Genomic DNA, 26,941 nt, shown 5'->3' on the forward strand with positions numbered 1-26,941 from the left:
AGCACCGTGTGGGGACTGGAGAGGTAGGGCCTCTGGGGTCCCAGGGGCACTTTCAGGAGCACAGGGACACCCTCTGCATTTGGTCAGCATGAATAACTCTGGCTCTGAGAAACTGCGTCTCTGTCCTCCTTGCACATTAGCACTCTCTCCCCAGTTATGTGCTGCTGGGACTATGTTGAGCAGAGCTGCTAAACATTTTATTAAAGCACACAATTTCCATCTTGTCAAAGCACTGTATGAGCTGCCTCTCCCTCAGTGTTGCCAGGTGGTAATTGCCAACCAGTAAAACAGGGATTTGCAAAAATGACTGCGCTTTATAGATGGCACATTGCCCTCTCTCAAGAGCCATAATCCCTCTGTTAGCACATGTATCTGTTGCCTTCCTTCTGTTTTCTTGTTCCTGATTTCTTGTAAATGCTAATTTTGATTTTTTTTCCTGTGTTATTTTGCTGTCAAAACTGTAAACGCTAGAATATGACTAGGCATCTCATCAAAGGAAGATTTACAGATGTTTGGTCTTCATTATTTTTTAAAATTTTACACTTTTTTTTTTTTTTTTTAAACAGCGCAGTAAACAAGGTATTTAAAACCTATTTCTCTGCTACAGTTACAGGACTGCTGCACACATAACTGTGCTGGAGGTAGCTCCCACAGAGCCAGGTGGGAGCAGAAGTGAAAGGGCCTGCACCCCTCATGAGGAGTAGCTACCTGAAACCACACCCATGGGATGCACGCCAAAGCCCACGCCCTACCATCTTTCCTCCTGTTGCTTAATCCAGCCAGATCAATGCCAGCTGGGTGCATTTATACAGATTATGTAAGTGCAAGTGTAAACCAAGACCCAAAATGGAGATGTGCTGTCATTTTACAAGGAGAAAGAAGAAATCAGTTCCTTTCATTATCAATCATTTTCATGGAGTTTTGTGGCTGACAAAGAGGCTGTTTGAGAAAAATTGAACAAGAGGCGTGCTAAACCTTGGAGATACCCAGTTATGGAGCAGCTCTTCTTGTACCAGTGGAGATGTGTCTGCAAAGGCGTTGTGCAGAGACACACAGATATGCCCTGAACATTTGCTGAAGAAGTAAGGTAAATATCTGAAGCAGGAAAGGAATGGAAAATAACTTTCAGGTAAAGAAACAAAGTCCAAAGCCACAGTATGTTCATATTTTCTACCACAAAAACTTTTATCAGTAGGCATGATGAAACCAGCCAGCGATGTGAACCAACTGTGGAAGAAATCTGCGGCACAATTCTCACTGGCATCACCGAGTACTGGATTAGGCTTTGAAAGCAGAAGTTGCTTAGATGAGCAATAGTTACAGAAAAATAATATACTTTTTAATAATTTAATCACCAAAATTTCTAGCATTGGTATTGATGCCATATCCCTGTGTCAGTCCCTGAAAATGACCCACCTAGTAAGTTATCAGCTCCAGTAACCTCAAAGAGGAGCATAAAACAATGAAGATTCACAACCAGTCCCTTTCTTTTGTCTGTCCTACTCTTAATTAGTAACAGGTTATACCAAGAAAAGCCACTGCATCATGCTGCAGCATCTCTTTCTAGCTTAGGTATTTAAGGAAAAGTACAGTTAACCCAGGTAAAGATCAGTGATAAATTATCTGCCCCACAAAAGGCATCAAAGGTAACAAAACTATTGATCTTTAATACCAAAAATCAGCATAAAAATCCACATGTAATTCTGATAACTGGAACCAGGTGTGTGGTAAAGCAGCCAGGGAAATTAGTTACTATCTTTTTGGTGTTCTGTGTGCTTGCAGAATTAGTTTTAGAAGTTCTCTTAGGATTGAATTCTCTAGAAGAGGCTCTTTCTCTTTTCATTTGTACAGTATGTACCCTGTCAGACCCCCATCTCAATAACTGATATTAGCTGCAATCTACGTGATGAGCACAGGACAAAAAGGCTCCCAAATTTTAAGCACAACTTCCTCTTGGGTAGGGTTCACCTTCTCAGAGGAGCTTGTTCTAAGCCTTGCAGCTGTTTTGAGCACCTGCATCTCCTGCAGGTGCAGGAGGGCCAAATCCTGACAACGGCTCACAAAAGCAGCTTCTGCTGCTGCCTCCTGCCCACAGCCAAGGAGAGCAGAGAGCTCTGCTCAGCCTCACTGCTTCCCACGGGTCCTTCAGGGCTTGAATTACATGTCTGCTATAGAAGATCTGAGGGGTTTCCTTTGAGCTCGTGGTTCTGTACAAGCATAAATCAATGTCTGTATTGTATTCTAGGTTATGTGAAAACCACCAGCTTTGCATATTTGTGCTTTATCACCCTATCAGTAAGCTAGAAGTAGTAAGGCTAAATCCTGAGAGGGTTAAGCCAGTCAAACTACATCAGTGAACACTGCCTGAAAGCGTAGACATTGTTTGGCATATATCTTAAGCTGTCAGGAAGAGCAGCCAGTGAGCAATGCAGTACTTGACCTGTCAGCATGATACAGATCATTTACATAGCTTTTTACAAACATTAACAGATTAATCCTCACCTTGGGACACACAAGCAAGGTTCAGTAGCCCTGACAAACAGATCTGGAAGCTGACTCACACAGTGATTGTAACCTGATTTCCAGGACAGCCCAGCACCTTTACATCTTGTAAAAGCAGAGTAGGGGATGGGACTTCATACCTCCAGACCAGGAGAAAAAGAAGTGTGAAGCAGATAGCAGCTTTGGCCCAGCCTCTTGAACCTGTAGGGCAGTGGGGCTGTGGGGACTTTCTTAAGTGCTCTATCCTGGCTGCTCTTCAATTCACACCAGCTGTGACAGTCACAAGTAGGATGGGTAGCTCTCACCCCAGCGCTGAGGACACAGGCGCGTTCATGTGCAAAGCACTGCATTTCACACCCAAAGTGTAAAGCAAACCAAGCAGCTGAAGTGGAAAAGTCCTACCTGATTGCAATTTCCTTGCCCAAACAGCTATCCAAAGCACTTCAGCTCATCTCAATGGGATCTGTTTCTAAAAGCAGTAGCAGTCATCACATGAGTGAAAACTGAATACTGAGTGCAGAGCTTGGGCTTTGAATTGAGGAGCAGGGAGGATCTGTGATGGATATGGCCCACAAGATCATATTGACAGAGTTCATAGACCTAGAGACAAACTGGGACATGGACATGGCCCATGAGGCTTTGCTGACTATTTTATTTAATTACCTGGGAGACCTCATTTGTGCACACATCATTTATCCAGCTGAGAGGTCTGGTCTTAGCAGTATCACCAGGGGCTGAGGAGCTGTCCGTAAGCCACAGGGGAATAGGAGATCAGGTCCCTGGTGAGGCAGGACAGGGTGTGATGCCACAGGTATGACTCTTCACATGAGGGGCTTATGCACGTGTGCAGTGCAGGGGTGAAAGGCCCAGTTTGTACACATATGCACTGAACAGATGTACCAAGATACGCTGCCATGGAGTGTAGCCATGTGTGTCCACATGGACAGGAATAGACACAAAAGGGATCAAGGGAAGATCAATCTGTACAGGTATCTTCTAGAGAAGTGTGGGCAAGGAGGACATGACAAAAGATTCTTTAAATGTACAGTATTTCATGTGTTGTAACTTGGTAAAAATTTTTAACTGATGTCAGGAAGGTCTCTATTTTATGAAGGAAATTGTTTATTGATCCTGTCTGTTAGCATCATTTTCACACTGTACTATTCTCATGCTTAACCTGCAGGGATCCAGAAAGGTTGTTTCTCTCTTCATGCGTGACTTGACTTCTGCAAGGAGACGCTGCACCTTCATGTGAGGCTCCAGCAAAGAGCCGTGGGAAGGAAGAGGTCATGAGGTAAGGAACACTAATGTTCCTGATGTTAAAATCCCTCTGATGCCTATTTGGTGTGCCTTTTTCATACACTCATAAATTTACTGAAACCCAGATGAGAGATCACAAGTCAATTTGGAAATAAATTCAGCAGCACTATTGTACCATTACACATGGTCTGCTTTGGGGTTTTTTGGGGGTTTTTTAGTATGCTTTTGATCTAGCTCCTCTTGTGAAACATTGCAGATGTGATTTGTGGTCTTCTACTAGTTTAGTAAAATTCACTGTGGATGGATCAGATATTCTGTGGACCCTTCTTCATTAAACATCCACCACATGGTTTTCAGAGTGGGGACAATGACTAGACTAGAAGATAACAGTGATCCCTTGAAAGCACATGAAGAGATGCAGAATTTAAGGGATAACAATTAGGAATAGAAGTAATAGAGCAACCCTTCCTTATTCACCCCTGATGTGCTAGTGATATTAAAAACATAGGACAAGGTACATCACCTTATACCGTCAGGGTGTTCCCAGTGACATGACACATTAAAACATGCTGAGCGTTACATGAAGTAATGCCAAAGATGCTGTTACCTTTATACTGAGTCAACAATACCTCAGAATGGCTCCAAAGGAGCAGGTACAATATAGATTGTCATACATTTCCACAGCAGTGTTTTTTCAGAAGTCATCCAGCTGTGCCAAGCTTCAGAGCATTTTAGTACAATATAAAACACTTGCCATGGAATGAAGCCACAGGAACTCAAACCAAATATGACATCACTGAAACGCTTCCTTAAAGGAAAGTTTTGTTTTCCAGCTTTCATTAATACAATACATATAGAGAACAAGTACTGTGTTCAGCAGCACAGAAACAATGCTATCCTAAGGCCCATTGTGTTCATCCATTAAGAGCCACTTTCAGGAATGCTTTAAAAGCCTTTCTGAAATCCTACCTTCTCCTGCTAAGTATTTTATAGTGCTTTTGTATTCAGTGAAACGTTACATTTACTGTGAATACCTGAACAAAAAATTTTCACCCAGGTAAAGTTTTTATTTAGACACAATATAAAAAAGGAATTCCAACGACACACAGGTCACAGGTCTTAAACAGTCTTATCATCAGTGCTCCCAGTCAAAAAGTTATATGTTTTGTTTTCAAACATTAGATTTGTTTTCCCTAAAGGAAAGTTTCTGTCATTCTTAACATAGTTCAGTAAAATCTCACTTTGTAGACAGTATTGTGGGGTTTTGGGATGTGTCAAAGGAAAGCCTCAATTTTTCTCATCAAATGTATACCAGTTTCACATGGAGGAGAAAGTGATGTTTTTCAACATCTAAAGACATTTGCATAAAATGATAAGTCACAAATTTTCAGAAGTCAGAAGTTGAGAATATGGACTGCATTGTATCCTCTGGGGCTCTTACAATGACTGAAATACATTATTTATTCTTCATTATTTATGTTGATGGACTTCAGTTGTTCTCCAATATTTCTTAGCCAAATAAAAACCACTTTACCTGTCAAAATTCAGTAATTACCCAACTATAATAACTAGATTTACTTTGCCAACCTATTAATGTTTTAGGAAATATGCTCAGATCCTCAAAGGTATTTGGATCCCTTACTCCCTCTGATTTAAAAAATAACTAGGGGCCATGTGATATGTTAAGTTCTTAAACACCAGCATATGTTTGAACTTAAACACTTTTACATCATCCAATATCCAAGGCTCCATGGAAAAAAATTGTCAGCTTAACTAGAAAAGACTTTTAGATCTTCTTTGTGATATTTACAGATAATAGTTTAGGAGGGAGAGGTGAGGTGGGCTGGGGATGGCCCATGTGCACTGTCACTGTGGATGAAACTGGAGTGCAGGTGATCCTCCCGGCTGCCCTGACTTCTGTCCATACGAGAACATTATTTTGAAGCAAGTTATGTAATTGCTTACTATAATGGAGTATGTATTGACTAAAGCATTCCTTTCTAACATTTTTCTATTGTAAGCCAGTTGATGTCAGAAGAAATAAAAGTGCATACTTGATGCAGTAGGGTGCATTTTATGTTCTCTTCCTAACACTTCTCAGGAATAAAACCCAAGTGAGATGAGATTTCCAATGAAAGTACTGTTTTTAATCAGACTTTCATATTCTTCAACGTTAATATGTCATTGGGTAATTTGGTAAGTATAGTACCTGTCAGCATCAGTAACACCTGGAGCTGCACAAACAGACCAAAGTGAGGCAGATACCACTTCAGCTTCTGGGATATTCTGCTACAGAACTCATTCCAAAACTCTGACACATTTGCAAAAAGCTATTTTTAATTCTTGACATGTACAAAATTTTTCTGAGTTTGTATTAAGATGCCAAGTCAGATTTTTTTCCCCCAACTTCAGATGTAATTTTAGCAGCTTAGTACTTCCTGTACAAACCATCTTTTCCTTTTTCATAAAGAGGATAAAAAACTGAAAGATTACCTTGGACAGAGGAAGGATATTAGGGTTAATAAGAATCACCGTTAGGTACCATATTCTCTTTTTCATCTATTTTTCTCATAAGTACTGGATTAATAATGACCCTTGTGAATTCATCATCAATGTTTGTATGTTTTAACTGGAATTTTTTCTGTGTTGAAATTTGATTAATTTACCAAGAGGCTTCAAAACCATTATGTAGCCCCACAGCTGTCCCTAAACCCTGACAGCATAAGCAGATACACATGTATATCCCCCAGAACCTGTATGGCATGTTTAGGATATTTCTATTAAGTATTTTTCTGTTTAATCTAAGCTCTACTTCCCCTGTGTAGTAAAGCAATTACATAATTAATGGTTACATTCAAACAGAATGGCTCAGGAGAGAAAAAAGAATTTTTAGGACAACTGGAAAGGAAGTGCGCATCAGTAATTCCCTTTCACATTTGATACTTCAACTAGTATTAACTTAAAAGTCCAAATGCAAGTCATTAAGCAAAAAAATGAACAAAATGAAGAGTAACCTTGCAGGGACAGTGATGAACTGAGAATAAGGACATTTGGGTTCAATTCCGAACTCTTCCCTTGCTAGTATAGCTTTGGGCGGTTTTCTTTGTTCCTCAGTTCCTTATCTATTTAATAAGGATATTAATACTCGATTAATTCTATTCCTTGCCCGTTTGCCTTTTGAAGGCCTCTTGAAGGTCTTTGTAGTAGAAAGCACTACTTCTGGTATCTGGAAAACTCAGCAAAATAGAGGCCTGCTTTTTGTTGAAGACAAGAAGAATTAAAGGAGGGAAATGCCCTCAGAGATTATGTCTACCACAGATGTGGTGAGAGCTGCTGTTCAGTATTAGTAATATGGGGCTATGCAATATGTAATGCAAAGATAACCCTTCAGAAAGCTTCTGATTAAAGAACTGACTCTTGAGAGCCAAAAAATATTGGGACAGCTATAAAAGATCTAGTTATAAAATTTACAACTAAACATTTCACTGTCAAAAAGAGAAATTAAGTGTAGCAAAATTTTGCTGAGAAAAACGGATAAACAGATGTCAGTACAATTTCTTGTAACAAGTGAAAGTCTGATTAAAAAATTTAAAATTAAATGTGTCATTTTGAAATCAGTATTTACAAACATATAGATTTTTAGAGCTTTTAATTTTTTAAAAACTTTATGCCTTTTCCATTTTTTATCCTGGTTTATCAAAAACACATATGCTGATCTACGGAAATTACCTGACCAATAAATGTTCCTTCTGTGGACATTTACATTTAAAAAACCAAAACATTAAGACTATTTTTTGTTTTGGTTTGGGGTTTTTTTTGCAAGCCTTTCAAAAATCAGGTTTTTGCTGGATCTTGAATCTAGACAGCTCAAGGCATTACAAGTACATGAACTGCTTATATGCTATATTTTTAAGACACATTTGTCTTGATTAGAAATAGTTGCTGCGAGAGTGAAAAGTATTTCCACTGCTCAGTATAACTTCCCTGACAATACAAATGGTTCAAGCTCTAATTCACATAGTTTATCTAAAGAAACAATTCAATGGACTGAAATAAAATGCAGGTGTTCTCAGCATCAAACCTTTCTTGAATAGTATCTTTAAAAAAAAGGAAATGACTAATTTTACTTGCTTTAGAATTGAAAGAGAAAGCTAAATGCAGGTGTTGTGCAAGTGTTTAAATTATTTAAAATGTAGCTAAAGAAAGAGTTTTAAGTCACAGCAATTCATTGACAGACATGTCTGATAGAGACAATGGAACATCCTGTATCATGTAAAACCTTCTCTCTCAAAATAACAAGCTCTTTAGAAAAGAATCTACTATTCTTGCTATGTAAATTATAGGGATAAAAAAAACAAATTAACCTATTGCTGCATTAGTTTACTGGTACATATTAAAGGTTGTTATGCTTGTTTTTCTTAATATTTTTCTTTCTTTCATAATGTGTAACCTAGAGCAAAAAAATCCGATGCACTGTATTCTGAAAAGAAACTGTTCTTTACAAATAACAGTGAATGAAATCTTACTTGTTATGTAATATATATCCTAATAATATAGACATTTATAAGCATGGAAATTGAATAGGGAAATAAAATGCAGATAATTTTATCCTTCCTATTTGAATATATATCTATATTCTGTAGGAAGTTTACTATAATTATGATTTTGTATTGCGTTTCTATACCCTAAAGATAAACATATTCCTGGATCAACTAAAGAGCTAAACATCATGTATTAACAAAAAAATGAACCTATTTAATGTAGTAAAAAGCTTGGTAAATATCCTTGAACCCAATAATAGTGAGTACTTTTATAAGATCAGTGATGTTTTAAATGAACTATTTTTCTTAATGGGTTCCTGGAAAAACTGGCAATACCTAGTAGCAATGTTAATACTGTCAGAAAAATAATAAGGCAATGAATGATTCCAATAAGAATACCGCACACTTCGATTTGGAGGCCACTAATAAAGGTAAAGTTTTGCATATTCTGACAATTTTTCACTAACAATGTGTCTGTACAGTTGCATGATCTTTAAGAATGTAATTAACCTATTTTTCCTGCCCTAATTACAAGGCAAAAAGAATCACACAGGTAAAAGGAAAAATTATTTTGTTTAGAAGGGAAATATAAATTATGCCTGAAGCCCAATAAATTTGTTGCTATGACAATCAAAGATCCTGGTATTATAAAATCTTTCCGAATTTATTCACATGAGTAGTTCTTACTCACTGTGCTAGCTTTGACCTCTCCTGTTCTGAGTGACCACCATAAGAGATGGAGCCTGAAGTCGAGGTCTAAATGAACTCAATAGACATTTTGTGTGCATTTCTGGACAATTTACAAGGGTGGTCCATAGAGTAAGGGAATGATATCTGCATATTAAATATGAAGATGGAAAGGAGGGTGGTGGTTAATGAGGATGTATTGAATAGTGTGGGACCTGAGCATGGGGTAAATCGTGTAGAATGAGGAGTGGAGAATGGGCTGGCTTTGGCTGGGACAGAGTTAATTTTCTTTCCAGTAGTTAATAAAGGCTATCTTTAGTGCTTGAAACAGTATTTATAATACAGAAAAATTCTGTTTCTTGCAGAGGAGTGCTTCCACAGAGCCAAGGCCTTTGCTGCCTCACATTCCACCCCACCAGCAATTGTGCTGGGGGTGCACAAGGAGTTGGGAGGGAATACAACTGGGAAAGCTGACCCCAACTGACTCAAGGGGTATTCTGTACCATACGGTGTCATACTCAGCATATAAATGGGGTGAAGAAGAGGGAAAAGGTGGGAGAGGAATGTTCACCATTATAGCATTTGTCTTCCCGAGTAACGGTGATACACAATACAGCCCAGCTTTCCCAGGGATGTCTGAACACCTGCCTGCCCATGGGGAGTGGTGATTGAATTCCTTGTTTTGCTCTGCTTGTGTGGATGTGGCTTTTTCTTTACCTATTAAACAGTCTGTGTCTCAACATAGGAGTTTTCTCACTTTTATTTTTCTGATTCTCTCTCCCATCCCACCAGGGGAGAGTGAGTGAGCAGCCATGTGGTGCTAACCCTAACCAGCTAGGGTTAAACAATAACATCCATGTGAGTTGCCCCATTGACTGACACAGAACTGCTGATGTGAGAAGAGGTTTGTAATGGGAGATGAATTTAGGATGCGGTCCTTGTTCACATAGAGATCTGAGGAGATGACTTCCACAAGCAAGAGATTCTTTCTAACACTGAAGATGACATTTATAGTTGTGTTGTCCTTCCTCAGCTTTGCTTATTCATTCTTACACTAGTCACACATTTCAGATAGTAAAATACACAAATAATCTACTTTGATGCACACATATACGTTTTGAACTTTTACTCCTAAAACCAAGGCTGATGCGTCTGAAAGCTACTGGAACACTGTCACAGTACAGAATTGTGTTATCTGTTTCCTCCTGCTGCAGTGATTTGAAGAAGCTGCATTACCACTCCCTCTTTAAAAACTGCCTTATGGAGTCCTTCATCATACAAGGAGGAGATTTGTTGGGAACTACCACAAAATTACATCTTTTGAATGGTATTTAAGCTCTGATTCTTGTTCATGAGTCCTGCTGTGGCCTGGCCTTTTTTGCTTTGGCTCTTTTCATCTTTCTCAACCTCAAAACCTGCTGCTGAGAACCCATCACCTCCATACCCAGCTGGACAGCCCGTGACAGCCGGTACACAAACCTGTTCCTGTTCCATTTCCAACCCCACTAAAAGCAGCCAGATTTGTGAGGGGTTACCCTTAGAGCAGGGGCAGGCCCTTACCACAGTCTACTCCTCAAGAACCACTCAACTTTTCCAAACTCAGTGATCAACCAGGATATGTAAGAATATATATATATATATATATATTTCACATCATGACTCTCTTATCTTTTAGTTCTACCCTAATTTCTGAAACAGAGATCCAAGTAAACCAGGTTCTCTGGAAAATGAACCTGTTTTTCCATCTCAGTACATTCACTATATAATTCCTGATCAGCTTGGCAATTTTTTGACAATGACTCTAAATTTTTGTAAGTTGGGTTGTTAGTTAATAACATCTTCTTTCATCCAGAAAGATGAAACCACATTACACCTGTTAATGAAAAATATCTTGCAACACTCAGTGAAGCCATTTCTAATAATTCTCAACACTACACTACACATGACAAAAATAACTGGATATGAGAACATCCCATACTGGGTTTGCTAATTTTATGAGCTGGGTAGTAATTCACAGTGGTAGTTTTTTTGGTTTACTGACATGTGTAAAAGGATCTGCCTCCCACTGTATCTAAAACACAGATCTGAGTCTGCATTTGATATTTGTTTCCCATGGAAACAAAATAGAGTAAATCTTTGGTACCTGCCAATATTGCAGACATTCAAAATTGTTCTGTAGCTTCCATTTACTCAGATAATATTATTCAGGACTATTCTTACATTGATATGGAATTTATTTTGCCTTCTAGCGGTCAGTGCACAACTGAGATGCAGGGAAGGTATAGCACCATGACCCCAGAGAAACAGCAAGAGAAAGGGGAGGCAGGAGGAGGGGAATGGAGAGAGGGAGGGAAAGAGAAAGAGAAATGTCAAAGCAAATTCCTAAACATTCTCTTAAGCATGGAAATATGTACAATAGAGCTACAGATGTTCCAGTCTGGGCACAAATGACAGCACAGGTGGGCACAAACTCACACACACGCACATACACACTGTCACAAAGCGAGGGAGAAAGACAGAAATGATCTTACAAAGCTGCTGCAGTAATCAGGACACTTGCTGCTGGAAACAACCATACAAACAAACATTCTTTTGTTACCTTTCTACATTTTTTCAATTTTTCATTTCACTATTGAAATTATTTTATACCTCTTACCATATCAGAAAGATAGTTATTATTAAAAAGAAGGAAAAAGGCCTTACCATGCAGTGCATCAGGAAGAGATGAGAAGCACAGAGCATGCTGCAGAGATTAAGCTCAGCATGGCATTCAGATATCCTTTGGAACTGAAGAAAATTGTCCAACCCATCCTTCCTAACAAAGCGGACAAGTTTTCTCTAGGCTTGAGTTTTTCACCAGAAGTCAGATCCTTATAGTGCATTATATTTTCTTCTTCAGGAGATATATTTCCTCCAGTTAAGTTTCAGCTCTGTAATGCCATTTCCAATCAGCTCTAAGAAGTTCTTCATTCCCAGATTCGCGATGTCATCAGAGGGACTCCAAAAAAAATTAAAGAAAGAAAGAAAAAAAGAAAATAATACCTTACCAAAGCCCCGAAATTACTATGCTGAAAATGAGAAGATACGAAAAAAACACAACACCCCCTCATTTGCTCTGTTATCTAGGTGTTTCACAACAATTAGTACTACCTCTTTGGTCTCATATGTCCAGTGCTGATGATTTGTAATAAAGGAAGAGGCAAAAACTTTCCCAATTCACACATGATGCATTTTCATTGCTGCTGCTCAATTGTGTACTACCAAACAAGCCTTTTCATCCTGAGACACCTTTAAAACTATGTGACAAAAACATCAGCTATCCCTTTCCCTTCCCAAAGAACATAAACATTAGAATTTCTAGAAAAGTATTGGAGGTTTGACAAATAACCCAAAAATACAAATCAGATCTAAAAGCAAAAGCCTCAAAGCAGAGGGTTTCTTGAGCAAGAAGGCACTTTGCCCGAAGGATCTGGGGACACACGCACTAAGTATCATAAAGAAGGAGAGAGGGGAAAAGAACGGTGGCTAATGGAGTGTTTGGAGAAGATGGGGTGGGACCAAATGGGTGTCAGGTAGGAGTGGGATCCTGAGTCACCCTCAGCCTCCTGCCTGCTCGCTGACAGCAGCTCGGGCTTCCCCTGCACTTTCTGCAAAGCATATTAATTGATTCTGGTTGCTGAGCAACTAACTCTGGGGAACCACATCGAGGGCTCCGGCTCCAGCACAGCTTCAGCAGCAGCAGCAGCAGGGAGAGGGGATTGTCTCCTCCGCCTCTCTCCTCCTCCCGGGATCGGTCAGCCTACCCAGGATGTCCTTAGCTGCCCTGCAGGGAAGCTTTGCAAGGAAAAGGAAAAAGCCCCCACTAGGGCAGCAGAGAGAGAGTGGGATGCTCCCCCAGTCTGCACGGCACCAGCGGGACTCAGGCAAGCAGCCCTCCTTCACCGCTGCAGCCCCGGAGGGCATCTCCCCGCTGCCGCCCTGCGTGGGGTGCCCGGGCCATGGGGGCCGGTGTAGCCATGGGAAACCCAAACAGGTATGTCGAGAGGTAGGTGAGCCAGGGTGGTGCAGCTTCCTCTGAAAAACATCATCTGCAAAAATATTAAAATGACAAGTTCCACGGTTATCGTAGAATCATAGAATATCCTGATCTGGAAGGGATCAACAAAGATGATCAATGTCCAACTCCTGGCCCCACACAGGACAGCCCCAAGAATCACAACATATGCCTGAGAGTGTTGTCCAAATGCTTCCTCAACTCTGTCAGGCTTGGTGCTGTGACCACTTCCCTGGGGAGCCTGTTCCAGTGCTCAACCACCCTCTGGGTGAATCCAACCTAAACCTCCCCTGACACAGCTTCATGCCATTCCCCTGGATCCTGTGTGAGTTTCCAGTGGAAGCTGTGGTCACTTATGTTCTGTCCCTGCAATAATGTTCTGTCCCTGTATTGCTTATTCCTTACCTCTTTATCATGTTGCACTTCAGATAGAGCAGACACTTGTCTGGTTGAAAGGGCACACACTAAACCAGAGCCACCATCCAGAGGAATTGCCCCGGTGTCTTTGACAGATACTGAAAAATGGAACCTCTGACATAACCTTTTAATTGCTTTAACTGATGCGTGTAAGTTTCATGTAAAAGAGGAGCAGCAACAAACCCATTTAGTTTTGGCCCATAAATTAAGTAACTAGAGCTGGCTTAAAGGGTTTCTCCTAGAGCACCTCAACTGATGGCCCCACAGGAGTGACACAGAGGATTTCTGCTAGGTTGACACCAGGGGTATGGACCCTGAACAGGGCTGGACCCCTGCAATTCATGGCAGGGCTTCTACTGACTTCTGTGGCTCTAGAGTCTGAAGGAAATACCCAAAACACCACAGTGTCTGAAACATGACATTTCTCTTGTGCTGTTGTTCTGTATAAATCCTTAGTCAGATCGTGGCATTTGTTCAGCACTGACTAAGCTGTCTTTCCGTTGCACAGGTAAGATGTAGCAAATAAAAAGACTTCAAGATTTTTCTCCCCGTGACCTGGCAGTAAGTGCAATATCAGATCTTGGCCAAACTGCTCATGCATGATTACTGTCAAAGACCTGAGCTAGATCAGCTCTTTATTCTGTTATAGTGATAGGACAAGTTAAAGGGCAAGGCCCTGAGAACTGTCATAGCTTGCAGTCACACAGCAGAATTATCTAATTCTCCCCTTGAAGAACTCCAACCTGTATCTTGTAAGCCATATCTAAATGGCAAACACCAGATCTTTGTGCAAAGGGGACAGGTTATCTTAAGGAAGAGAGTACCTTTTCTGACAGTAGCTTAGCCGCACCACACTCTGCTTTTATGCTTTATAAAGGAAGATCTACAGTTTAGCCTCATTTTCTTAGCAAAGCCAGATGCTTCACATATATTCAAAGCTCAGGAAGGACCATTAGATCCTGTTAGCAGAGGTGTTCTACGAAACAGATTGCAGAACATATTCAGTTCATCCAGTATGTTTATTGATATGAACATATACCGGGAATTCCTAATCCTCCAAGTACAACATACAGAGAAATATGGGAACATTTAGACTGAGGGAATAAAGAGAGGTGGAGATTCTTACAAAGGAATCACTAAGTCTACATGAACTTATTTCACCATACACATAGTAAAGAAGGATTTGTTTCAGCATAATAAGTTCTAGTTGTTTTATCTTTTCCACTATTACTCCTTTACATTCGTGCCAGTGCCTGTTTTTATCCCCAAGAGTACAATCTTTAAAAGAGTGACAACAAAGTATTAATAATTTAATGTGCTTTTTTTTGTACTTTATTTTTTACAAGGCAGAATACCAAACAGAATTGAAGCTCTCTGCAGTGGAGGAAATATCATTAAAAGTGCTAGGGAAGGGCAGTTGAAGGGCAAAGCAATAAAACAAAACAACCCCAGAAAGAAAGCAAGTAACCAACAGGTGATTTCAGAATGAAAGCAAACTAAGATGTAAGAAGGAGCTATGAGATTAACAAAAATATTTTAGGAGAGGTAAGTTTGGAGATGTCAAAATTTGAGCAGCTTTTCGCCTTTTTTTTTTTTTTTAATGCAAAGCTGCTTAGATAAAATTCAGTCTCTTACAGAAAACAAGTACAGTATCTCCCTTTCACTTACACAAGACTTGAATTTAATCTCATATAAAAGCTTTTTATTATGCATTGAAAAGGCTGACTAATGCACACATTCCATTCCTATTCCATTTTCTATTTATCTTTTCCCACCTTTATATCCTTTCAATAGTAGCATTATCCTCTTTGAGAAAATGAGTGTCCTGTGAGCCTAAGGACGAGAGCAAGCTGGAACCCAGTTAGCCCTCATTGCCTAGGCCTGGTGTTCAGTACAGTTGGTGTCCCACAAAAACCATGTTGGTAACTGCAGCTGAATCAGAAGGCAGCATTCCTCCATGTTCCAGCCCTCCAGCCAGATAGGCCCTGTACTGCCAGACCTTGGGCATCAAAACAGCAGGGCTGTGCAACCAGCCATGGCAGCTGGTTGGGCAGAAGCCCATTTCGGATCTTAGACTGCCTCCTTTATGTTGCTGAGACCTGATAGCAAGAGAAAGCCTCCAGGGAAACAAATGGGGCAAAAAAAAAAAGACCCTTATGTCAATATGTTCTAGTCCAGAGTGTAGAAGAGGACCAGGTGGAAGTATGACACTTAAAGAAGGCACATGAGTGCTGTAGCAAGCATGAAGTGGTGGCCCAGGCCAGGGAAACAGTGCCTGTCTCTGGCCATGAGTGCGCCCTGTGCTGCAGGGATGGAGGGCAGTCAGGGTGGGTGGGCTCCCTACTCTGCTGAGCAATTACTCTACGCTAGCCTGAAGCAGAGCAGAGGCCCCTGGCGACTTGGAACTGAGACTATCAGACTTTAAGAAGCTGAAGTAGAAAAATCTCCCAGGAATCTCCCCGCAAGAGTCAGGAGCAGGGAATATATGGGAGCTTGAAGCAGAGGTGGACCAGCATTACTCCTTGTGTGTTCAGACCACCTCAGGAGCCCTCCATCAGCAGGAGATGCCTTCCCACAGGGCAGCACAGAGGCCACTGTGAGGACTCTGAATGGAGTGTCATGGGACACCTTCTCCCCAGTTCACAAAGCTGACTGCCCCAGTATAGCCTGGACACCAGAAGTGAAACAGCTTGTTTACCGAAACATTGGCCTTCATCACAATCACAGTTTAATACTACAGTGATAAAGATCAGCACTTTACTCCTTGCAAGCCACACCTTTTCCAGTATCTGTGATTTGAGAACTGAATTAGATTTTTGAAAACAGTACTGTAATGTAAAGGATATAGTAATTTTAACATAAATACAAAGATGTGCTCAGACTATGAAAATTTTTAAACATATGAAATTAAAGGTATAATTCCATTATAAACCAATTTTTGATTAAAAACTTGTAAAAATTATTTACAAATATATTTTCTGAGTATGTCTCACTTTGACCCTTGAATATCCTGTGTCTCAATTACTATTCAGTCAATTACAGCACAAACAACAGAATTGATTTCTTGCCATTTTAGGTTAAATGCCATAATACATGCAGGAGAGTCTGAGCTTCAGTGAGGGCATTTCCAGATCATCAGCACTTAATTGAAAAATCTAACTAAAAGAAATAGACCTTAATTAAAAAAAATATCCGAAGCATGACAGAGGATGTACATGTAGTTCCGTCTATCTGCAGTATATTTAGCATCCCTAAAAACTATTTCTAACATATTTTAAATATAGTATTATTGTAATAATTATATTCAATATTCTATATGGCAACTGGTTTCATTCCTTTTTAGATTCCATCAGTGCAAATCAGACTAGGATACCATAGTTGTCAAAAACTTGCAACAGTAAGAAAACAATGCATGGTAAATAAATGGTAAGCAAAGCAAGTAAAATGGAAAACAATTAAGATTTGTTGTTCTCTTTCTTTTTAAATAAATTCTGCTTTACTACAACTTAAACACCAGCTGACTAGAGAATGATAAAAGGTTACAGCTTGTGTTTGATAATTTTTGGGTTTGTTCATATTTTTATAAGTTAGTCTGAAATAAGTATTATGGATATGATTGGAATTTCATTTATAGAAAAGTAAACCTCCTACATTCACTGGTTTCAATGTAATCATCCTTAATTTAAGTCTGTGTAGCCAGTACAACTGATTGCGGTTCTAATTGCCCATTGCAGAGTTAGCTTCAGTTTAAATTTGTTATGTACAGGTAATATAGCACTGCTTGCTTACATCATTCTAATGCTAAAAATAGCATTTAAATATATCTGCATTAAAAATGGATATTAGTACAGCCATATTCACTACAGAAAATACATACACTAAGTATTTTTGTTCTTTAGGAAAAGAAGACCTGGTTTGAAATTAGCTTCGCAGCACACAAATGAAATACGAATGCATAATCTCAACTGATTTAAAAATGGATATCTTGACCTAAACTTCCATTCTGTATAAGCAATGTGCAGTGGCAGTTGCATTTTTGGGGGAGTCATTATTGCTGAACACAAGTTACACATCAAAACAGGTGGTTTTATCCTTCTTCTCTGACCTAGGTAGAAAAACACTCCCTGATTTCTAAGGGAAGAGAACTGAGCTCAGTTCTTACGAGACTACTACAGTTTCAGACAAAAACTGCTTAGCCTGTTGCACCAGAGACCGACTTGTACCTCTAATGCTGCTTAATTAAACTAGTTCCTTCTGTACATAGAACCACTCCAGAAGACAGGATACTATTTTCTGAGAGGCAGTGATGTGTTTGCAGTGTCTGTATTGGAACTGGAATCTCATTAGAAAAACAGTAATCTTGCTTTACAGCCATGTAGTAAGATAGGACATACAACGCATGAATTCATTGAATCCCAGGGGTGATCATCTGCCTGAAATTCTTTTCTAGATAAGCATGTTCACATGTGGGAAAAAAAGCTCTCAAGCAGCAACAGTTATTACTGCTGAATAAATATTCACATTATTTCTCAACAGGCAATATACCCACTGGGCAAAAAAATAATAGTATGCTAATGAAGGATTAGACAGACTTAGGCTAAATTAGTCCTACTACAGCTCTGTTAAGCTCCTGGGTGTGTATTACATGACATTACTATTTAATACCATAGAACAAAAATTTCTCTGTCTCCCCTCATTTTTTTCTTTCTCCTTTCTTTCCCCTTTTCTTCTTTTTTTTTTTTTTTCTTCTTTCCATTTAATAGAAAAGGTAGAGATTTCCTTTCCTGGATTAACTTCCAAGCATTAAGAAAAGTAACATAACTTGAATATTCAAACAATTCACAACTAGACCTCTTAATTACTACATCATACACAGGATGCTGCTAGAATGAATATCGCACAGCAGCCAAAATAGTCCTAAGCATTATTCAATACTCCAAAATGCAGAGTATGGGTGTTGCCATGATACTGCACAGTACCTGAAGAAACACACTTTGAGGAATTTGACAGAAGCCAGATTTAAGTAACTGCTGGCATTTCTATTCTGAGTACAGCTGACCTCCAGAATACCAGTATTCTGGCTGGTAAAACCTTTCAAATGACTGTTTATTCTTTGCTTCACTAGAGACTCATCAGCCAGCTTGGTTTTCTTTTTGCCACTAGCAGAGATGCCTTTGTAAGCATCTTTCTGGTGAAAGTCCCTGGGAACAGCTCAGAAAGTCCCTGAAGATCGACAGAGAATGCCCCTTAGCTGAGGGGAAGAAAACTCCAGCTATCCTCTGCCAGGCTCTTTTTAAATCCTTCCAAAATACTCACTCTGTTGATTAATATTTTGAAAGCTTTACTAGTGAATAAAGCTTCCTCAGATTCCTCAGAGCCAAATGATAACAACAAAATATACAAATATAGATCCACAGCGTACTCTGAGGTATCGTCTTTCAAAAAAAAACCCAGCAAAAAAAGACAAATCAAAACCAGCCTGAATGTGTTAACTCTTTACGATATATCTATTTCTTAAATATCCCAATTGCTTTTAGGCTTTTCTTTGGTGCTGGTCTCTGTTTAATTAATTAATCACAGTGTTTGCACATCTTGAATGCTTTGTTTTAATGTCTCACTCCCTTCTGTGGATTTCTCTGCTGTGAGATTTTAATGAGAGCCATTTCTCATGTTTTTGTGCAGAATTATTATACAGAGGAGAAAGTGATAATAACTCAGTCTTCTGTTAATTACACTTCTAATTATTCTTAGAAGTTTATTTATAATCGTGTCTGCCAGCAGGATTTTTTTCAATTATCATAGCCAGATTGGAAACGGAGCTTAAATTAATTCTTTCTGTAAACAACCATATTTTAAAACAAGCAAGCAAGAAATGTTAATATTTATTTTTTAACTCAAAATGCCTCGTTCTCTGATTGCCATTCTTGTAAGCAAAAATCTTGGAGAATCATGTGAAATCTTTGTCCTTCAGTAACTAGTAATCCATAAGCTAGCAAATGTTCTCAGAGGACACAAAAAAACTTAATTAAGGTAAAACCTATTTATGGTTAAAGGGTCTTTTTTTTTTTTTTTCCTAAATGGTAATCAGGGCTTTTATGTTAAAAGTCTTCAAATAGAAAGCCTCACCTCTAGAGGCATAGCAGTGCCATTACTCAAAGAGAATAAGTGTTCTTTCAAGGGTGAAAGGGAAAGAAATATCTATTTTTGATGCTGTTAGATTCCCACTTGCAAGCCAGGAAACCCCTTGTTTACCACAGTATTTCTACAATAATGCAGACCTCATCTAAAAAGTAAGCTGCCGAAAGATCTCAGTTCAGGAAATCGTGTTCAAGGAAAAACTGATCAACAAAAATCTTTAGAGAGTACAATCCTATACATATTATTTCACTTATCATATGGAATAACATTGTTTTAACCAGAGTAATCAATGGAGAAGGAATTATAGGAGGACAAAAACAGTTCTTTCACTATGCACAGATGATTGACGTATACGTCCTCTTCCCATAGTATATAAATGTATAAAAGTTGCATACATTAGGGGTTAATTTGGAGTGAGATACAGATCTCAGCCATGGAAAGAAATAAGAGTTATTGTATAGGTAGAGGATTTGTAACCTGGCAGACAGAAAATGACTATGTGCAATACTGCACGTTTAAAATTTAAGAAATGCAATCTGCCTTCATATCAAACACATTTCCCTTCGACACCAGCCCCCTGCAAGCCCCTACCCCCTCACCAAAGCAAACAGTGAAAGAGAAGCCTGTGAGACTTACCTGTTTGCCTTACAGGGGATGAAGAAGTTTTAAGCATCAAAGTTCGTGGCAATCAGCTGCTAGCACTTAGCTCACGTGAAGATAATTACATTCTCCCATCTTTTAGATTTCTTAGTAAGTGAAAGCTGGTGATGAATGCCAGCAGCCTTGTTAAAATATCACTGTAATCCGTTCAAGCTCTGGAGATCGCTCAGAAAACCAAGTCATAAACATGCAGTGTCTACAGCTTCCCAAGCAGCTCAGCATTTTCCAGGTGTGTACACATCTTCCTTTTCCAATACTGTACTTTACAGAGCATTCTACCTATCTTCATTTGAGTAGAAAGAACAGTTGTTGAAAGTAAATTCTATGTGAACAGAAGTGTTCTACATTTTTAAGTTTTCTCACACCAAATGGTTATTATTTTAGGAAAGGAGACACCCTGTAGGTTTTTTTGTTGTTGCTGTTTCCTCGTAAATCAAAAAGGAGGAAAAAAAAAAGCTTCAAATAGAAAAGCAAGAAGCAAAGAACAGGATATAGCAGTTCAAGAAGCAGCAGGCAAGGATGGGTGTCTTGTGATTGCTTTGAGTTAATACTCCTCAGGGGGAGATGAAAAAAGCACAAATACAGCAAAATCTGTCTTACAGAGTAAAAATCTGTTGTATAAGCCAGTCTCTGGCAAAGTAAAACAGCATGTGCGTTTACTCCATTAATTTCTAGCATGCCAGAGTGCAAAGAAAATTAGAAGCTTTCTATTTATTAGCAGCAAACAGGTAAGAAGGGGGAAAGAAAATTCAGGATATGTAACTAGTGTAATTGTTTCTGCTCTCCTGAGAAATGTATCAGATCTATCAAAGCTGTGTATGTGAAAGCAGTATTTATCAGAACCAGAGAACATTTTATCATTACCAGTATTGTCTGGAGCATATGTGGAGGGTGAACATTTAATAATGCTGCATCCCCTAGATGCAAATAACACATTTGTGACTGGTCTTTCTATAGCTTAAACATGCCTCCGGACTCTCTGGAAAATATGACTATGAAAGCTGTTACAGGAATCATAAGGGCTGAACACTTTGGAGTAACTGACCCAATTACTGGCACCAAGCAATGGGAACTTCAGCCTAACAACCTTAATTCAAATCCCACTGAAGCCCATGAAAGTAGATTTTGAGAGGCTATGAATAAGGACCTGTGCCAGCTGGCTCCTGTGTCCCTGGGCATCAGAACACAGCTAAATCACAAAGTCACCAAAACCAACTTGGAAGGAGCTGGTTGAAACCCTGCTCTGACCTGAAGCTCTCCTGGATGTAACAGGATGATGCTGGGCCTGAATTTGCTCACATAACGTATGCAGCACAAACACATGCCTCTTCCCTTCAAGGCCAAAATGAAAACAGTCCATTTATTTGTATGATGAGTCCAGTCACAGGCCAAAATGCCACTGAGTCAAATGCTAGTCAAGCATAAAACAAACTCCTCAGCTGCATGAATTTACTGTCCAGCTGTCACCTTTCATACTTTCCACACATACCTCCCACCTGCAGTGCCACCAAATCTTGCAGAGCATGGGGTTCTTGACTTTAAAGCTTTCTAGTTATTAACCCTGCCAATCTTTGGGTCATTTTCCCCCATAGCAGAGTTTGATCTAGCCCTTTCCAATCAGTGAAAACATCACATTTTGAAAAAAAAATTAACCCCCATTTCCATTACTCCAGTTATTAGGGTGGCTGAAGTCAATGTGCATCTCTGTGATACACTGAAAACATGAAAAATAGGGGAAAAAAAACAGGGCCATGTTTCATATTCAAGCTTTGAGGAACTGCACATGCCAGAAGCAGCAAATCCCACATCCTTGGCACAGAACAAATCACTGATAGCTTGGGGCTTTGCCTCAAAATGCTGCAGCACTTACTTTGCATATTCCCTTCTTTGCTATATTCACAATTCTGCATTTTGCTGCAATGCAAGTATCCTAAGCTTACATGTTCATGGAAAACACCCTTCCCTTTGAGGAAGCTTTGTCTGCTGATCTTCTTGTAGGGGAAGCATTTGCTCATATGTTCGAAAGCATTAGATATGCTGCCAACTCCCTTTCTATATCTGATGCCCAGGTGGAAGGGAAATACTCTTTCTAGATGCACAGCAACCCCACTGTCCCTGGAATAGCCACAGATGAGAAGGTGAGAACACATTTTTTTGGGCATTGCGGAGAAAATCCCAGCCTACCACTCAGTCCAGCAACTTTCAGTGATATCTTGAGTTGTACCAAATCAGTTCAGACCCCTCTAGACTCCTAACAAAATTTTTCTCTTCTTTGTCCACTCTGCAATTTGGTTGGGAGTTTGAGTCTTCCCACTGGCACAGGGCTGCTTTCCAGCCCAACCTTTGACAGACAAACACATGCAGCACCCCTGTGATAAAAAAAACATCTATTGTAGGATATGTAAGCAAACAGCATTTCCACCCAAAAAGAAGCTGCCACTGCCACTGATGCAGCATGCAGTGCTTTTTGCATACCAACACATATTTCCTACTATTGTAGATGGAAACTACAGATTAAGGGCTACTCTAGCATTGCCACTGCAATAAGCTCTCTGGTGTTATGTGGCAGAAATCTCAGTGCACAGCCTGTTTTCAACTCACATTTGACTTCTAAATATGCTTGTAATGCATTCTGTATTTTTAGCGTGCTCAGGGTCTGTATTTTGGGTTACCAGCCTGAGAAATCTTTGAAACGATGTTGAACAAACTTTTGAAAGACTGGCCCATTTTATCATTGGGCAGTAGGAGAAAAATAATTAGAAAGACAGATTTAAGATATCAGTAGCTTCTTCCAGAAACAGAGGTCAGTGGCCATGAAATTTGTCACTATCTTGTTAAGCATTAAGAACTTCAATATTTTGACACTACAAAGTGCACCTGCCTCTAGAAATTATTTTGAATGTCTGAATTATCCCTCTTCCATCAGATCCAATAATCCTTGTGTAAAAATATTTGCCTTATATTTTGTACAAGATACTTCCAGCACTCAAAGGTATATTTTGGGAATAGAGGTCAACGTGTGTATGTCCCAAAGGTAGGATATTAATAACACTAGAGGATCTATAGTTTTCCATAAGACATGGCATTTCAGCTACTGACTGTAAAAAATTGAATCTGTTCCAAGGGTTGTTTTTACATAGGAAGGTGACCCTATCCTTGCAGAGTGCTTATGGGTATTCCCTTCTCATCCTGGGAGAGTCTGAGTGTCCCAGGAAGGACTCTGAACATCTTCAGTGCCTTTTGAAGGTCAGAAGGAAATGAGTGAGGTATACAAGCCCCTCAAGGAGCCTGGATCCTAGCAAGCATGATATAATGCTTCATTCTGTCATCTGGATTTTCTTCCATACTATTCTAGCATGAAAAAAGCCTTTGACAGACTGGGATCAATTAATTTTAGAATATGTGCATCTCCCTGAGCTATAAAGACCTCCAAATATACTTTTTTTGTATCTTGCTCACAGAGTTCTTACCAAAGCAATTCTCTCTATACATCTTGGCAAGTTGTTTTCACTAAATAATATATCCTGCACAATTTCCTTGGTGAATTATAACCAAATGGTAAAACAGTCCCAAGACCAAAACCAAAATACTAAAAAGCATAACTACTGAAAGTTAGCACTGTCTAGGGTACAGAGTCTTGCAAGAAGAAACAGTAAACAAGAAATACAGGATAAACAGGAGTGGAAACTGGTGTATTTAACAATTACATTACTTTTATTTCTAACCAGAAACATAAATCCTGATGCACTCTGTGCATATCCATATTCATATCTGGAACAAATTTATTTGTGCTTGAAGAACAAAGCACAGAAGATACCTGGGAATGAGGAAGTTGAGTCTGCAGCTCAAGATTCAATTTGGGCTTAAGTTCAGCCATATTTTAAAATAACACTTTGTGGTCACTTCTACTTGTAGCAACAGCAGTAAGAAATGAAAGAACTGTATTTAATTTTGATTAAGCTCAAACAATTTTTTTATGTCACATACAAAATCAGTTCTAACACTGCAGAGCTGGACTATCTCACATTCCCTGCAAAAGAGTAAAATGCTTATGTAAACATGTCTATATCATGCCAACACATGTCAACATGAATCCAAACTGATAAATTACTTTTTATTTACTATTCTGTGCTCAATGTTCAAGTACCCAAATATTTAGGGCAAGCTTGAGGAAGAGGCAGCATTTCTTTCATGGTCCAGAGACAGAAACCTCTTTATTAAAGGAAAATACTCTGGTCTTTTGGCTGCTTTAAGAGAAGGTTACAACACATTCCTGGCATACATCATTCACGTGATGAATGGGGGAAAACTGTAATGGGCTGCCAGGATGCATAAATATAATGCCATTTTTCCCTTGGACTTTCATGAACTCTGTAGAGTCCACTCTGAAGTGAGCTAGTTCCGTCAACTCTTGAAAAAAAAATATTCCAAACTGCTTGAGCACCACTCAGCACCCTAAAAATAAAAGATAAATTACAAAATGGAGGTGAAATACAAAGAAGATGATTGAAGGCCAGCTCAAGGATAAAAGCAGAGGTGGAAAGGCTTAGGGCAAGGATGTCAGAGGGAAAAATAGAGCTGTAGGAAGAGAGTTAGAGAGAATAGAGGGAAAGATATGATAAGATTTAAACTCATGTAAAAAGAGCGAAGGTATGAAGCAAACAGCCTGGAATCCTGGCAGAATATTCCCCAAACTGCAGTTTGATCATGTCCTGGAATTAACTGCCTAGGTCAAATTCTCTGGTAATAATGGGAAAAAAAAGAAAGTGAGTGTGATTTAATTTGATTGTCCATATTTTTAAACAGTTTTAGGCAAGCATGGGACAAAAAGAGGGCTTTAAAAAATAAAAGCTTCTACCTTAAGCAGGTACAAGGGATCTGAGGAGGTCATCTAGTGAACCTTTGACTCTGACTCATTTTGTCCTGCTTGACAGAAGTGCCCACCTTTCTCCCAAGCTTAGCTCACATCTTGAACAGATGGGAAAGACTTTAATTTCTTTTCAATTTTTCTCTGACATCATACCTTCAGGAAAAAACAGTGCTTAAATATTATATATGTGTTATAATCATTCTCACTGTATGCTAGTCTGTAATCTTCATAAAACATAAATAAATAAGCCACAGATATTTTATATCAGTTGCTGCTTTGATTCATGCATTGCATGAGAAAGATTTTGGGGTTTGTGAAGAGAAGATCACGTAAGAAAGATTCAGCCCAGTCATCCATTCATGACAACATTTGCATTATAGAGAACCTGTGACCAGTCCTTTCCTGAGCACTTTGATTAGTATGTGCAATAACATTTTTTAAACTTTGTTTGAACAAAAAAAAGGTATGCTTGCATCTCATGTGACTCATTAATGCAACAGAGCCATGATATATCAGCAGAGCTACATACAAAGAGGAATATAATGGCACAATGAGTCTGTAGTCCTGTTTCTAATTAACATGGCTTAACCAGACACAATGAGCAATCTCACTGTGTAAGCATACTCCTGTGACTGTCATATTAAAAATAATCTGGAAAGGTTCAAAGGATTTCAGTCCAAAAACCTGGTTATTTTTTCCATCATCACAGCTCAATTTTGTTTCAACTAGCAGCTTTTGAAGGGAGTAGTTGAGAGCAGTATTTGAAGAGGAGAGCTGGTATCATCATTACCCATATGCAAAACAGACATAACATTTACTTCCCACAAAAAGACATTGTGATGTTTTCATTAAAATTAATAAAACGTTTTGCAATCCACAGATGGAAAACACTGTCTAAAGTCAAACAATTCTATTCATAAGAATGTTTTTGCTTTTCAGTCCATTTACAGACTGCCACTCATTTGTTTTGTCCTTTCTTATTCCTACAGAATATTCTGTTGTTTGGTCTTTACTTTGTACTTCTATCCTCATCCTTGGAATCAGATAACAGTGGGTTCTGGCACAGTGCTTTGCACATTTACCCTAGTGAATCTTAAAGACCACAATCATTTCATGAAGTTGGGAAGCAAAATTTCAATTTCTGAAGTACTAATACCATATACATTACAAAGTAGCTTTTTTAGGTCTGTAAACCCATAATCTCCACTGAAAAGCAACAAAGCTTGACTCTTGTCTACCAGATTTATTTTATACTTATTCTATTTTTTCAAGAATATCTCTTTTGTTTATCCAAGATTAACAAAATCAGAAACTTAACACACGTGAGGAATGAAGAAGTAGTATTGTTACCCATACCTACACTGTACCAGCACTTTGTCAAGAGAAGCTATTCTGAATCTTCTGTCCTCAGGCATTAAAGCAAAGGTCACAGTAACTTGTACTCATGAAAGATCCTGTGGTTTTTCCCATAAGCTTCAGGTGACAAATGCAGAACCTTGGACAAAATCCAACTCAAGAAATTGCCTACTAACTATATAAAATAATTTCTATAGTTTCAACGGAGTAATGTATTTTTCTCCATTCTCCATCATAAGGTCCTGTTGCTGGGCAGCCTTCAGTAACATGAACATTTTAACCACAAATTGTTTTGAATTACACATACTCCTAAAAAGTTAAATTTCACAGACTATTTCAGCAACTGGGTTCAAAGAAGCCATAGAAGCTCAAGCTTTTCTATTGCCATTTTATGTTAAAGAATTAACTTCTTGTGCTAATATACCATTTTCCTAAACACTGTATTTAACTTCACAT

General features: G+C 39.0%; 1 long non-coding RNA gene across 2 annotated transcripts in view; it reads right to left on the reverse strand.

Moving 5' to 3' along the window:
* The window catches only part of LOC114069109, a 147,405-nt gene that overhangs the window by 3,454 nt on the left and 117,010 nt on the right, over positions 1-26,941 (reverse strand). For both annotated transcript variants that reach the window (XR_003573726.1, XR_003573727.1), the window contains exon 4: positions 11,694-11,988. This is a non-coding gene — a long non-coding RNA (uncharacterized LOC114069109). The remainder of the gene's footprint in view (positions 1-11,693; positions 11,989-26,941) is intronic.

This window comes from Empidonax traillii, unplaced genomic scaffold, assembly GCF_003031625.1.
Source record: "Empidonax traillii isolate 1590-97213 ecotype Southwest subspecies unplaced genomic scaffold, ASM303162v1 scaffold1193:size157251, whole genome shotgun sequence".
NCBI lineage: Eukaryota > Metazoa > Chordata > Aves > Passeriformes > Tyrannidae > Empidonax > Empidonax traillii.